The 13,368-nt window shown below is 44.7% G+C and overlaps 1 non-coding gene across 1 annotated transcript; it reads left to right on the top strand.

Moving 5' to 3' along the window:
* The first annotated feature begins 10,848 nt into the window (after positions 1–10,848).
* Positions 10,849–10,920, top strand: Trnac-gca. The gene has a single exon. It is a non-coding gene; the product is annotated as a tRNA-Tyr (tRNA).
* The last annotated feature ends 2,448 nt before the right edge of the window (positions 10,921–13,368 follow it).

Raw genomic sequence — 13,368 nt, 5'->3', positions numbered from 1 at the left:
TGGTTCAGCGGAACTTGAAGGGCCCTCGTGTACTTTCACATACTTGTTCAGGGCATCTGCGCTCTTCCTGGATTCGGCATCTTGTTAAAATCTTCGTTTTCTGTACTGCGCTCCTGGTGGTTTCTCTCGAGGAAGTGGCATATCACTGAAATTTTTACCACCAGTCTAAATATAAATTTTACACCAGCCATCCTGACCCGTAATGCATATCGTAATAATACTTAAAAAACAAGCTGCCTGGTGGTGATTGATAGTAATAAAAACCCGAGACTCGAAAATAGAAAATTGATAGTCTACTAGCCGTGACCTCGGTAGATCCCACAATATTTTTGAGCAGCTCGTGGCACCTGTGTATGCAGGGGCATAGCACCAGATTACGTGATACGGACCCCGAAGGTCAAAATAAACGCAAAGGACAGTGGCCAGACCGATGAAAATTCGCCCAGTTTACATTCAGCAACACGTGCACTCTGAGCATCAACAATTAAAACTCTAGAAAGTCGTTAGGTAATCATATATGTTCGTGTCACGACAATTGAGTTTAAGGTACTCAGGTGTGGACGCACAGTGATAGGGGCTACGCAGTGATCAGTCCACTGGAATTCGAACAAATGCAGTTCAGGATCTCCGTGCCAATATAAGGCGAATGCAATTATGCAATGTCTTATCTTGACAAATGAAATGGCCAGTCTTTCACCAACTGAAAACAGCAATGAAAGAGATCGGCATCAGTGTTGTCAGTTTCGCAGTTTTCCCGCAGTTTTCCCTCTGACATCTTTTTTTTTTTTAATACCACCTGTTTCCACCAATTTTTAGTCAAACAAGTGAAAGAAGAGCACCTTTTACAATATTTTCTATATTTATGCGTAGTCTAAAATAATCAAAGAAATAAAATGCGTTAAAAGTCATTCTTGCGCAACATTATAAATTTAGCGGTTTTCGGGATTCTTGCGGCGGGTTTCTGAGTTTTGAGATGGCAACACTGATCGGCATTGCGAGTCCGGAGTTGGCGCTGGTCGCTCACACACACACACACACACACACGCACACACACACACACACACACACACACACACACACACACACACACACACACACACACACACACACACACACACACACACACACACACAAAAAGAAAAAGCTGCAGATCCAAAGTTCTTTACACATATTATTTTCAGTCGGTGGCCCTTAAGGCGTCCCCCTATGAATGGCGCCCCGTGCGGCTGCACAGGTCGCCCACCCCAAAGGCCGGCCCTGGTTGCGGCTTGGTTGCGCTGGATCTTCGGGCAGCCGCTTCAGGCGGAGAGATCTTCGTAGGCGACGGGGAAGGCCCGGGGGAAGTCTCGCAGAACGCGGGTCTGGACCAGTCTTGTACACGTTACTAAACGAAAGTAATCGATTACAATTACTATTACTCTTGGCTAAAAATTATTCGATTAGATTACTTGATTACTCGACGGCAAAAGTAAGTGGACATTACTTAAAGAAGTAATCGTTACTTTTCCGGTTACTTTATTGTCTGAAGACACATCTTTAGCGCTCATAACAACGAACTACTTCCAACCTATATTTCACATTTGCACAAGTATTGAAGAAGAAAAACTGGCTCCCTCTTCGTGGTCGTTGCACCTTCACAATCCGGACACAAGCGTTGAATTCGTTTGAAGACGTTTAATGATTTGGCGTTCGCCAGTGTGTGTGTGTGTGGGGGGGGGGGGGGGGGGGGGAGCGGAGGGGGTTCTAGATCTTTTTAAGCTTGAGCAAGGGTTGTCGCTCAAAGTTTGCGTCGCTCATTTTATTATTCACATGTGGATGAGCTCGCATGTTTTACAAAAGAGCAGCAGCTCGAGGATTTGAAACGGATCACGTGTATTATCCATTAGCGGAAGAGATCGCCCCGACCACTTCTCAACTCGAAACATTGCTTTTCACAAAGACCACGTAGGGGAAATGGGGAAATATTTCAACTGCCTTTGTTATATTTTGCATCCGCTTTAGGCATTCTTCGGTTCTGGTTTTCCTACGGGCTGCGAGTAGGTACCCTAAGCAGGATTTTTTTATTTTTTTATTTCTGTGTGTGTGTGCATGAGGGGGCTAGTTTGAACGAAGGACTCACAAAGCTACATTCTGCTTCCTCAAACTTTGCCCTGTATCGCCTTTGTCACGCACTGTGGCTTTCCTGGGGCTTCCCAGTCCCAGCTCGAAAAAAAAACGGACATTCCACAGAAACTGTACATAGAAAGAGACTGACCTCGTTTCCTACAGCTCCGCAAAAATCTTTCTTTTTTCCGTTCGAAAAAAAAGCAAATTTTATTTTTGTAATTTCATAATAAAAAAAGGCGTGTGCCAGGGGGGGGGGGGGGGGGGGGGCGCGTCCCGTGGACAAATTGTAACGGTTACAAGTAATTTTATTACTTAAAAAGTAATCAGATTACTTTTGTGATTACTGCCTAATAAAAGTAATCAACTGATTACAAAATTACTCCAAAAAGTAATCGATTACAAGTAATTTGATTACTTGTAATGCGTACGGTACAAGTCTGGTCTGGACGCGCGGCGGTTCTCTTCCACACCCTGGTTTGCCGGCTCGAATACCGTACACTCCATTTCCTCGCTCTAAGCCTTCTTTTTCTTTCTCTTCCTTTTTTCTCAATTTCGTTGCAGGGCGCGTGGTGAGTGCCACGAAGATGACGTGGTACGCAAACACACAATTCGTCGCGTGGCACAACGCGGCACGAAGATGACGTGGCACGCGCACACACACACCGTCGAAATACGCAAACGTTACAGGTCCCATACAATGCAAGCATACTCGAGAATGGGCTTCAGACAAGAAGAAAATAGTGTTTTAGGGATGGTGAAGTGCACGAGAAGTTTCTCCGTAGAAAACCCAATGTTCTACTACACTCTAAGAAAAAAGGGAGGAGAAAGGTAGCAAAAGCGACTGTTCCTCCTTGTTGTGGACAAGTTGCCCAGAGAAGGGAGGAACGGCAGTTCAGATGAAAGGAGGAGGGCGAGTTCCTCCTTGTTCAGTTGGCGCAGGGGTAGAACATCGCGCTACTGACCAAGTGGTCAACGGTTCGATCCCCAAAAAAAGTGTTTTTTTTTTTTTTTATTTTGTTTACCAAAACACACATAAAGAAACCCAGACCGATGAAAGGAAAATTAAAGTCCTTATTATTCTCCGAGACGTTTTCCTCCTCCAGGCAGACCGGAGAAAGCTTTCGCCCTCCCGACTCATCTTCTTTCGGTTTCGTTTTTCGAGCACATCGCGCACGTTGTTTAATAAATTAATGTTGAGTTGATTGAGCTTCAGCGGCAGCGAAGGCCGCCTGTAATTCCGTCTTCTAGTCCAAACGTGCAGAAAATTTCTGTTGCAATGACGTTTTTACCACTAATTTTATCAAACGAGCTAACGAAGCCGCTAGAAACAGCGAAGTTCCGGAGCAGTGCCAGCAGCGCTACATACTACACTGGGTAAGACGAATGTCTCCAATTTGCGGGACACACGCGGAACTACAGCAGCGAAACCACGAGGAACTGTTTCGACGTTTTCGACGTTATGGATATCGCGGGAACTGCGTCCAAGGAAGGCAGGTTTTCCTGCCGGCTGCCTCCGTGCTGAGTTCGGTTCCGTTGTTTCGTGCCGAGTGCCAACCGGCGTTCAACGTGATTCTTCTGCGTGTCAGCAACATCGTCAACGTGGTTCTGTATTTCTTCGTGTCAGCGACATCGTGATGGCAGTGTTGTGGGTTGTGAACAGAAGACTGGAATTATCGCCGATGTGACCGTGTGTTCGCGTATCAGTGGTGTAACAACAAGATGAGATGACGTAAACTGTCGGGCACTGATGCCGCTGGTCGGGCCGTTATCGGAGGGGCCGGGGTGTCGCAGGATGACATTCCGCTTTACATTAAAGAGTTTAAAACCACTTGAGGGATTAGGTGCAGTCGATCGACGTGTGGATAGTCATGTTGGAACGCTGGTCTGAACGGTAAGCTCCTATCGTACAGTGGCCAATGTGACTGTCGGTCCCCGAGAGCGATTGCGCTCTGGGAAAAAAAAACACTACGAAAGTATGACGGAAAGTACGTATATTTATAATGGAAGTTTAGCATAAAAAAAAAAGACAGGCAAAATCAAAAAAAAAAAACAAAAAACGCTATCCTTTATTTTACTGTTTAAATATATTACGGTTGCTGTAGAAACTGCCCTCTAAGTGGCGCGCTGGGATGAGCGCTAGAAGTTTTCGAGCTCGCAACGGCGTCGCAAGTCGCGGCTTTGACTGCATTCAAGTTGATTGAAAAGCGATTTCTGTGCCCGTGAAGCATCACTTCCAGCTGGGGAATATCCGCTCTACAGAGATTAATTCAAGACGGCAATTGCAGCTTTGCGCGAACAGCACAAATAGAAAAACGAACACTACAATATAATTACTGGCTACGAAGGGCCATGCGGCAAAACAAACTCATGGCTTGGAACCACATTGGAGCGGCTCGATTTATTGGCTTTCAAACAATTATGGCATGATCGAGCGTCTTCTTTTTAATAAGAGATTCATCCCCTGAGCCATTAAAAATAGCCTCAGATGTATGACATTGCTGGAAAAAAATGAACATGTTCGGAATATTTTTTTTTGCTTAGGGAGTCACCGAAAAATTCCGTACGTTCAAAACGACCACTATAAAAGACGGAAACGCAGGGCTCGGTAGTAGGGTAGTGTGTTGTTGTATTGATGTTTGTATGTGCGATGCCTGTGTATGCGTGCAATATATGTTAACCTGATGTTTGTAGTGTGCGCAACGTGTCAACATCTGTCAGAGATTCCGAAGAAAAGGAAACGCAAATGTGGCGTAAGGAAATAAAAATATTTTTTTGTAAAACATGAATTGGGCGGTACCTAGCGCCACCTAGCCTAGCTACGTGCGATTACACTGCTTGACCCTGCCATCTGGTGGCAAGCGATTTAACATCCTTTTACGCTACGCGGCTACGCCATAATTTCGTGTTACCGTGCTGAGATAAGCCAAGAGGTTGCTTCGGATTTGCTTTTTTTTGAGAGCGGCTTTTGGTTTTGCGGGCGAATGATTTTCACTCCTCCGTGATGTGCGGTTGACGCAACGGTTGACGAAGGAATTGTGGCTCGAGGAATAGCAAAGGTAGGACATAAAGTGCGCGAACTGAGTGCCGGTTGTCTCCGTTGAACATCGCAGTGCTGACGATGAGAAGACTGAGTGACTGCATGCTTTCGAAACGTAAGTTTCTTTACCTGCTTCGGAAATAAATACAGTTCGCGGAAAGCTCGTGTTACGTTTTTATTTCCTGCTCCTCTCGCTTCGTGCAATAGACTTAGTGTTCTCGTTAAGCCTTACCGAGCTCGATTCGCTCGAGTCGTGGCCGCCATAATGAGATGCAGTCGACGGAGGAACTTTTCCTCCCCTGCTTAAGGGACGAAAGTTTCTCCCTTTCGGAAGGAACATATGTGTCAAGAGCGTTCCTCCCTTTAGGGAGGACTATACTGACCCTTTTTTCTAAGAGTGTAGGTTTCGTAGTTACGTAGTTTACGTGTGAAAGCCATCTCAACTTATCAGTAAAGAGTACTCCCAAATATTTAGCTTCTTTTTTTTACATTTAAAGTCTCTGTGTATCGTGTATGTTGACTGGCAAAAGTGACGTTTCCTTATGAACCGTACATGACTACACTTTGGGATGTTTAAAGTGATTCCCTATCTTGAAGACCATAAACAAAATATATCTAGATCGCTTCGAAGAGCTGATACGCCTGAGCTCGAATTAATTTGACGGTACGAAATACAGTCGTCAGCCTATAGTCTCATGCGCGATGTAATTCCCTGGGTTATGTCATTTACAAAGATAAAAAAAAGGAGTGTCCCAAGCACGGAGCCCTGTGCTACTCCGGAGTTACGTCAGCTGGTGGTGACTTTACCCAATTCACAACCACACATTGCTTACGATAGCTCAAATAGTTAGCAATTCAGTAGTACACGTTCCTGTCGGTATCGAGCCCTTTCAGTTTTGCTAAAATGAAACAGTGCTGAACCATAGCAAAAGCCTTTCGAGAGTTATAAAAAAATGGAATCGACTTGGCTTCGTACTATTCACCGATTGAGCTAAGCCATGGGCAAATTCAGTTCATTGAGTGTCACAAGAGAACCCGGCCCGAAAACCATGCTGAAGGAGTAAGAAAAGACTTGGTATTCAAGTGCGAAATGAAGCACATTATTTACAGATTACTGTAAATAATGTGCTCCATTATCTTGCATGAAACACTTGTCAGCGATATTGGTCTGTAGTTCTCAACGATATTCCTGGTTCCAGATTTGTGTACTGGTATAACATTTGCATGTTTCCAGTCATGAGACAATGAACCACTGTGCAGTGACTGGGTAAAAATAAGAAAATTTAGCAACTAATTATATCAGCACATGATTCGTTAACATGGTTCGGTAAACCATTGGGTCCAATCGCCTTTTCCACTTAACGTTATTTAGTAAACTAAGAATTCCATTGTGACCTATTACAAGCTCCGGGATTTTTTTGAAATTACCCTCATTGACTTATGTAGGCTTTTCAGTTGAATCCAGAGTAAACACAGATTGAAAGTAACGATGAAAACAGGGAGCTTTAGCGCGTTCGTCAGTAGTTAACGGACTATCTACCATAAGGGGCGGGATTCCTAATGACTCTTTACGATTAGTTCTAACAAACTTCCACACTTGCTTTGGATTTGTTTTGACGTTGCCGTCGAGAAAGTCAAGAAAGCCTCACTTGGCTATCTTTGCCTTTTGTTCGAATTCAGCTTAAATCTTTTTGCAGCTTTGCATACGTATTTTTATCTCTAGTAGCGTTATATTTGCTATATTTTCTCTTTTGTTTACTAACCAGACTGCGAAGTTCCCTTGATATCTATGGCTTATCTTTTCGACGCCTAGAACTGATAGTGCGGGAAGGAATGTCTGTATCAACCAGATCATGGATCTTGCTTTTGAAGACGTTCCACCTGTAGTCAACGTCGTCATTATAACTTAAAGCTACGAAGTAAGGAAGAAAATAAAAATAACGTTTGCAATGCTAGTGTAATTTCCTCTTCTGTGGACTTACACTTTTCTTTTTCGGGGTGTCGGGTTTTCATCAAATGAAAACGATACGTTAGTTACTACTGCGTGATTATCGCTTATTCCAGGTACAACTGATGTAGACTTGATAGCGTTTTCTTTATTGCAAAATACTAAATTTAACACTTTAAAGCAGTTATCCACGCTTCTTGTTGGCTCATAAACAAACAGGGAGCTCAAAGTCGTTAATGATGCCAATAAATGCGGCATAAACGCTGGAAGAGTTACTGGTCACTGGACGACCGTGGCACCATTGAATGTCCGAAAAATTAGTTGCCCCCCCCCCCCCCCCCCCCCAAAAAAAAAAAGGAAAAAAGAAAGAAAAAGTATAGTTTCTAAGTTTATTGCGCTCATACGTTTATACAGGTCTAAAGCATGATCAACAGAGCTGTTTGGTGGACGATAATAGGAATCGACAGATAGAAGCTGCCTGTTATGTAAAGAGATTCTACACCACGCTTCCTCACACGAAATCTCCTCAATAGCAAGCGGCAGCTGATGAGCCTGTCATTTACAAGCAGAAATATTTCTCCTTCACGAGAATTTTGGTCATTCCGATAGACAGTGAAACCTTCAGGGGACACCTCAGTATGCGAGTCTGACTGATCGAGCCACGATTCGGTACCTATTGCTATGGATGAATTTGTTACAGAGACGAGCGCGGCAAGGATATCTGGTTTATTTTTGACACTTCGACATTGGTTAAGATTGTCTACGATGCGCGTTGTAGTATTTCAAGCGATAACATCCGGCCAATTCTACCTAGAGAGGACATTATCTGTCAAAATGAGGGGCGGCAACAAAAACAAAACAACTGAAACAACGTGAAAATGAAATAGCAATAAGAAGGAACATGCACACAGAAAACATTTATATAGTAGGGTTACCCCCGTTCATGCCCACCGCCCCCTCCTTTCCCCAAACGCACAAAAACATCCTATATACGAGCCAAAATTTATAAAAAGATGAACCTGGCAATTTTTCATCAGCGCCGTGTGTCCACTTCTTCAATTCATTATTTTGTGTTATGCTTTGCGCTCATTTATTTCTTCGTAGTTATTTACAGCAGTAGCAAAGAGATAATAAAAGAGTAAATGCAACACTCAGACAGGTTTTTTTATATACGCAGTCGTCTGGCTGACTAAGCGCGACAGTTGCACTACAGAATAGAAAAAGAAATGAAGCAGCGAACCGACTTCCCGTTTTCTTACCCGTGGGGGTATAGCTCCACGGGTAAGAAAACGGGAAGTCGGAAAACGGGTAAGAAGATATTGAAAACGCTTTCGTCTCAGCGTACAAGGATTTGTTTACGGAAAAAGAGCACCTTCAGCCGCTCCGGGTACCCGGAGTGCCGCTTCCGAAGGTGTCGGAGGAGCTGCGAGAGGAAATCAACACGAAGATTTCCGTCGCAGAAATCGAATGGGCCGTAAAAAAACTCGCCCCACGGAAGTCTCCGGGGATCGATGGTCTAGGCGGCGTTTTCTACAAGACGTTCCTGAGCGAACTTGCCCCGATCCTCTGTGACGTCTTCGAAGACATTCGGCGACGGAACCTGATGCCACCATCCATGCGACAGGCTCTGACAGTTCTCATACCGAAGAAGCATGGGGGGAGAGAACCCAGTCTGGACAGCTTTCGTCCCATCAGCCTTCTGACCACGGATTACAAGGTGCTGGCCAAGGTAATTGCCCGACGGCTGGACGCTGGCCTACGTGACGTCGTAGGCGGACACCAAACCTACGGCCTCAAAGGCAGGACTATCGCCACAAATCTGCACACCATGCGAGTCGCGTGCGAAGCGGCGCAGGTCCTCGGCCAGCCCCTCGCAGCACTTCAAGTAGACCTGAGCAAGGCCTTCGATCGTGTATCGCACTCATTCCTCTTCGGCATTCTTGAGAGCTGCGGGGTTGGAGCGCGGCTTCTGAAGTACGTGAAGCTGTGCTACCGGGACGTGTCGACTTGCCTGCTTGTGAACGGAAACAGGACTGCCTCCATCCCCATCAGCAGATCGGTGCGACAGGGGTGCCCAATGTCGCCCATTTTGTTTGCGCTCTACCTCGAACCTCTGTGCAGAGTTATCGCGGGTGACGTGAACATTCGTGGATTAACTCTGCCGGGAGGCTCCGTAAATGTGCTTGCGTATGCGGACGATTTAACAGTGCTGTGCTCTTCGAAAAGTCAAGTGCAGGCGGCGGTTCAACATATCGGCGCCTTCTGCACTGCCTCCGGTGCCCAAATGAACGCGGGGAAGTCAAAGGGAGCGTGGCTTGGCGAATGGGGCTCCAAGCCGGAACAATTTCTTGGCATAAGTTTTGCGGACTCGGTGACGAACTATTTAGGAGTGAATTTGAACCCGGAGCGTCTCAGCACGGGACGTGGTGGAATCGATCTGAACCGTCTAAATGTCAAAGTGTTAGAGTGGCACGGTAGGCAGATGTCTCTGCCTACTCGGGTTTTTGTCTGCAATGCTGTTTTTTTTCCAACCATATGGTATCCAGCCCAAGTGGGACCATGTGCACAAAGTGAGATTTGCAAAGTGCACCGCTTTCTTGCCACCTTTGTGTGGGAATCACTGTTTGAGCGCATGAGACGCGACAACTTGTTTTTGAGCCAAAAGAAAGGTGGCCTGGGGTTAGTAAACGTTGAACTTAAGTTAAAAGTTCACCGTTTTATGTTTTTCAGAAGTCAGAGGAACGACATTGTTTTATCCTCCTTCAGAGTGCTCGGAGGCAATTTTTTAGGAGAGTGGCTAGAAGGTGAGGCTGGATCTTCCCGTTCGCGGATCTTAAAATTCTACAAAGAAATTGAAGCAGCGATTAAGTTCTTTAAGGACCGCTTCTCTGATGAGTACCTTGACAAGGTGAAACGAAAGACCCTGTACTGGGACACGCTCGACATGCTAATTCCTGTCCCACTGTATCGGATGTGGGGAGGAACAGCAGTGGAATCGGATGTTTTCAAACGGCTCCGACGCTATCCCGTAAGAACAGCTACAAAAATTTTTTTCTTGCGTCTACATCTGAGGGTTCTCCCGGTAAAAACATGGTTGGTGCAAAAGGGTTTTTTCGTACCGTGGTCCACGAATTGCGCGCTTTGTCCTTTTCCAGAGACTCTTGAACATGTTATCCTATTTTGCACAAATGCTGAACTTTTTTGGGCACAGCTGCGGGCGGCACTAGAAGTTGATCTGTATGTGTCGTGGCGAAGTGCAATGTTTCTTGAGTGTGGGACGGGAAGAGATAGTCGAGCCTTTGAGGTTCTGACCATCCTTGGTTTGCACGCGTTGTGGAGGTCAAGAACGGATCACCTTCATGTTGTCGAAGGAGGGAAACCAGCTTGGAGGCATTTTTTGGATGGTTTTGTGTATGCCAGCTCGCTGATAGCGACGACAGAGCAGGATGGGCTTGAGTGTTGGGAAACACTGAAGGCTCGGCTCGGAGTGCGCGGGCTCTCTGCCATCACCAAGTAGAGGCACGCCATTTGCTTTGCGGCGGTCTCCAGGGTTAGTACTGCCTATTCATTTGCGGCCTTTGAACTGCGGATTAGACACGTGAACTGTTGTGTCGCTTTGTGTTACTTTGCACGCTGCACACTGTGTTATGCTGTTTGTGGTTTTTTCTGCACTTTGAGTGCATGAGGAAGTGTGAACGAATTTTTTAAACATGTACATAAAGATCAATTTTAAATAAAAAAAAAAAAAAAAAAAAAAAGGGGTATAGCTCAGGGGTAGAGCATTCGACTGTAGATCGAGAGGTCCCCGGTTCAAATCCGGGTGCCCCCTCTTCCTTTTTTTTTTTTTTCTTTTGACAACGTCCAGCGTTAGTTTTCTTGCTCGGGTTCGTAAAAGCCGCCCCTCCAGCGATTTTTCCCGCGACATTGCAATGCTGCACCAGTTATTTTGTTGTTTCTATATTTGTTTTGGTATCCGCCTTTATTCATTACAAGGCTGAAAAGCGCCATGGAACTTTGTGTAAAGCTGCAATACCTTGTAATGCATCTGAGTCCAATCAATCCTCGTATATTCCTGGGCAATGTGAGGTCGTTTTTATATGTTGCTTACCGATCGAATCGAAAGTGTAAAGCAATACTGCGAGATTAGGGCAATTAGGAAAATAACCTTCAATTTATGCCACTGCATCCTCTCTCAAAATATCTTCGCTTAAAATGACTCACAACAGCGTATATTTGAGCAAAACAAGAATGGACAAATGAAGGCGTGTGACGAAGCCAGGTTTGAAAACAGTGACTGCCACACCAATGCGGTTTTTAGGAAGCGTTTACATGTGGTCAGTCGATCAACATGCGAAAAGTCATATTAGACGTGGGTGGGCCAAGGCCACAGAGAATTTAGCCGGAGGTGTATCTAAATAACTCTGTTATTTGTAGCAGCTTAATTCTATCACGAGATAGAAAAACTAAGGCACGAATGAACCGGCTGTCATAGCCTCTTTTCCTGGGGGGCATGGTTGGGTGGTGGAGCATTCGACTGCAGCTCGAGAGGTGACAGATCCAAATCTGAGTGCCCCTTCGTTACAATTACGACTCGCCTTTGGAACCCACCCACCTCCCCTCCCCGTGGGGAGTCCAGTCGACAAATACATTTCTTATTATTTAATTAAATGTGAAATAAAAAATACTGATTACGAACTACATGTTAATGCATCGTGCACCAGCTAGCTCAACAAGTCATGCTGATAAAATACCTGAAGTGCTTTCAATACGCATTTAAAATACTTGTACTGGCAATCCTGCCTATCTCTGAATTATTGCTTTACAAAAAAGTAGTGCCTAAAGCAACCAATCGTGCGTAGTGTGTACTTCAGAGGCACTTCACAGAGACATGTTTTTACCCAAAATAAATTATTTCAATCAAAATGCTGCATACCGCGGCAATTCACTCTAACATGTGATTGCCGGCTCTTTCTGTATTGCTGATAAAATTAAAAGATTGTCGCCAAAGAAAAATAATATATCGGTGGAAGTGTTCACTCGGGAAACTTAAGCTGTAAAATTTCATGATGGTCAGTTTATTGTTCGAGTAGAATACGAAAACTCGTCCATAGCCTATTCAGTCTGACTGTCGCGCAGTGTACTACGAAATGTCATAATGCAACTAACGACAGTCTTCAACGCGTGTGCAAGCATGAGCACCATTCGGGAATTCTGCTTATCTAACAAACTGAAATCCGCGTAAAACACGTTTTTATCGGAATCTAATTTCAATACAACGAGCAACCTCGTGAGACTGGGAAAAGAAATGGCTTCGACTGTTTTGTAGACACCCTAATTTGTTTTTGATAACTTCAAAAGACGGTAGATTGATCAATGGTTCCGTGCATATATTTTTGAAGGCAAAGTAAAACCGGAGACGACGTACAAACAAAAAGAGAAAGCGCAACGGATCTCAAAGGCGCATGTTTTGTGTTGTCCCCCTTTTTCGTCCGTCGTACGCTGACGGTTAAAATATCCATGCATTCTTGGTCAAAAAAAAAAAAAAAAAAAAAAAAAAATAAGAATAGAACTCTGTTTTTGCGAACTTATTCTGTACCTTGTTCCAGAGAAGTAGGAAATCACGGGAAATCAGTAGTGGTCTGTAGTTTCCGGGTCCTTTTTATTCCCTCTTTAATTAACGGTCACACTCACGTACTTTTAAGATCTAATGGGAGAGCTCTGTTGCGAATATAAAAAAAGTGCCTGTAGCACATACTTTAGTTCACCGAAATTACATACGCTACGGGTATTTCTCAGACTTGGACGTAGTTCAACTACTCTACTCAAACTACTGTAGTTTAACTACTTTTCCGAGTAACTTGGTAACTTTCAATTACAACTTTATATGGGTAATTAGTAGTTTAACTTAACTACATTTTTCAGGTAACTTCTACTCAAATTACTAACTACTTTCGAAATCTAGTGTTAATTTTGCTCACCACAAAAGTTTGGGCGCAGAAATAAAAAGACGCCAGCAGATGAAGTGACCTTTCCGAGTAAGGGGCGCCCTCACATTTCGTTCCCACTAACTTATACTCGGCAGCCGTAGAAACATGCATCACAGGCGTTCTTGGGCCAAGGAGGCGACGAGCAGTCGAAACATGACACCGGCGCGCACGGACGCAGCAAGAGATGCCTAACAAGCCTTGGTCGGGTATTGACCTAATCCGGTAATGCACGCAGGCCGTGGACACACCAGCTACAACCGTGAAAGACGGGGACACTCCGAGGGTTGTTG

Source organism: Ixodes scapularis, unplaced genomic scaffold (genome assembly GCF_016920785.2).
Source record: "Ixodes scapularis isolate PalLabHiFi unplaced genomic scaffold, ASM1692078v2 PGA_scaffold9__187_contigs__length_104089568, whole genome shotgun sequence".
Classification (NCBI taxonomy): Eukaryota; Metazoa; Arthropoda; class Arachnida; order Ixodida; family Ixodidae; genus Ixodes; species Ixodes scapularis.
This window is presented reverse-complemented; position numbering and strand designations above follow the sequence as displayed.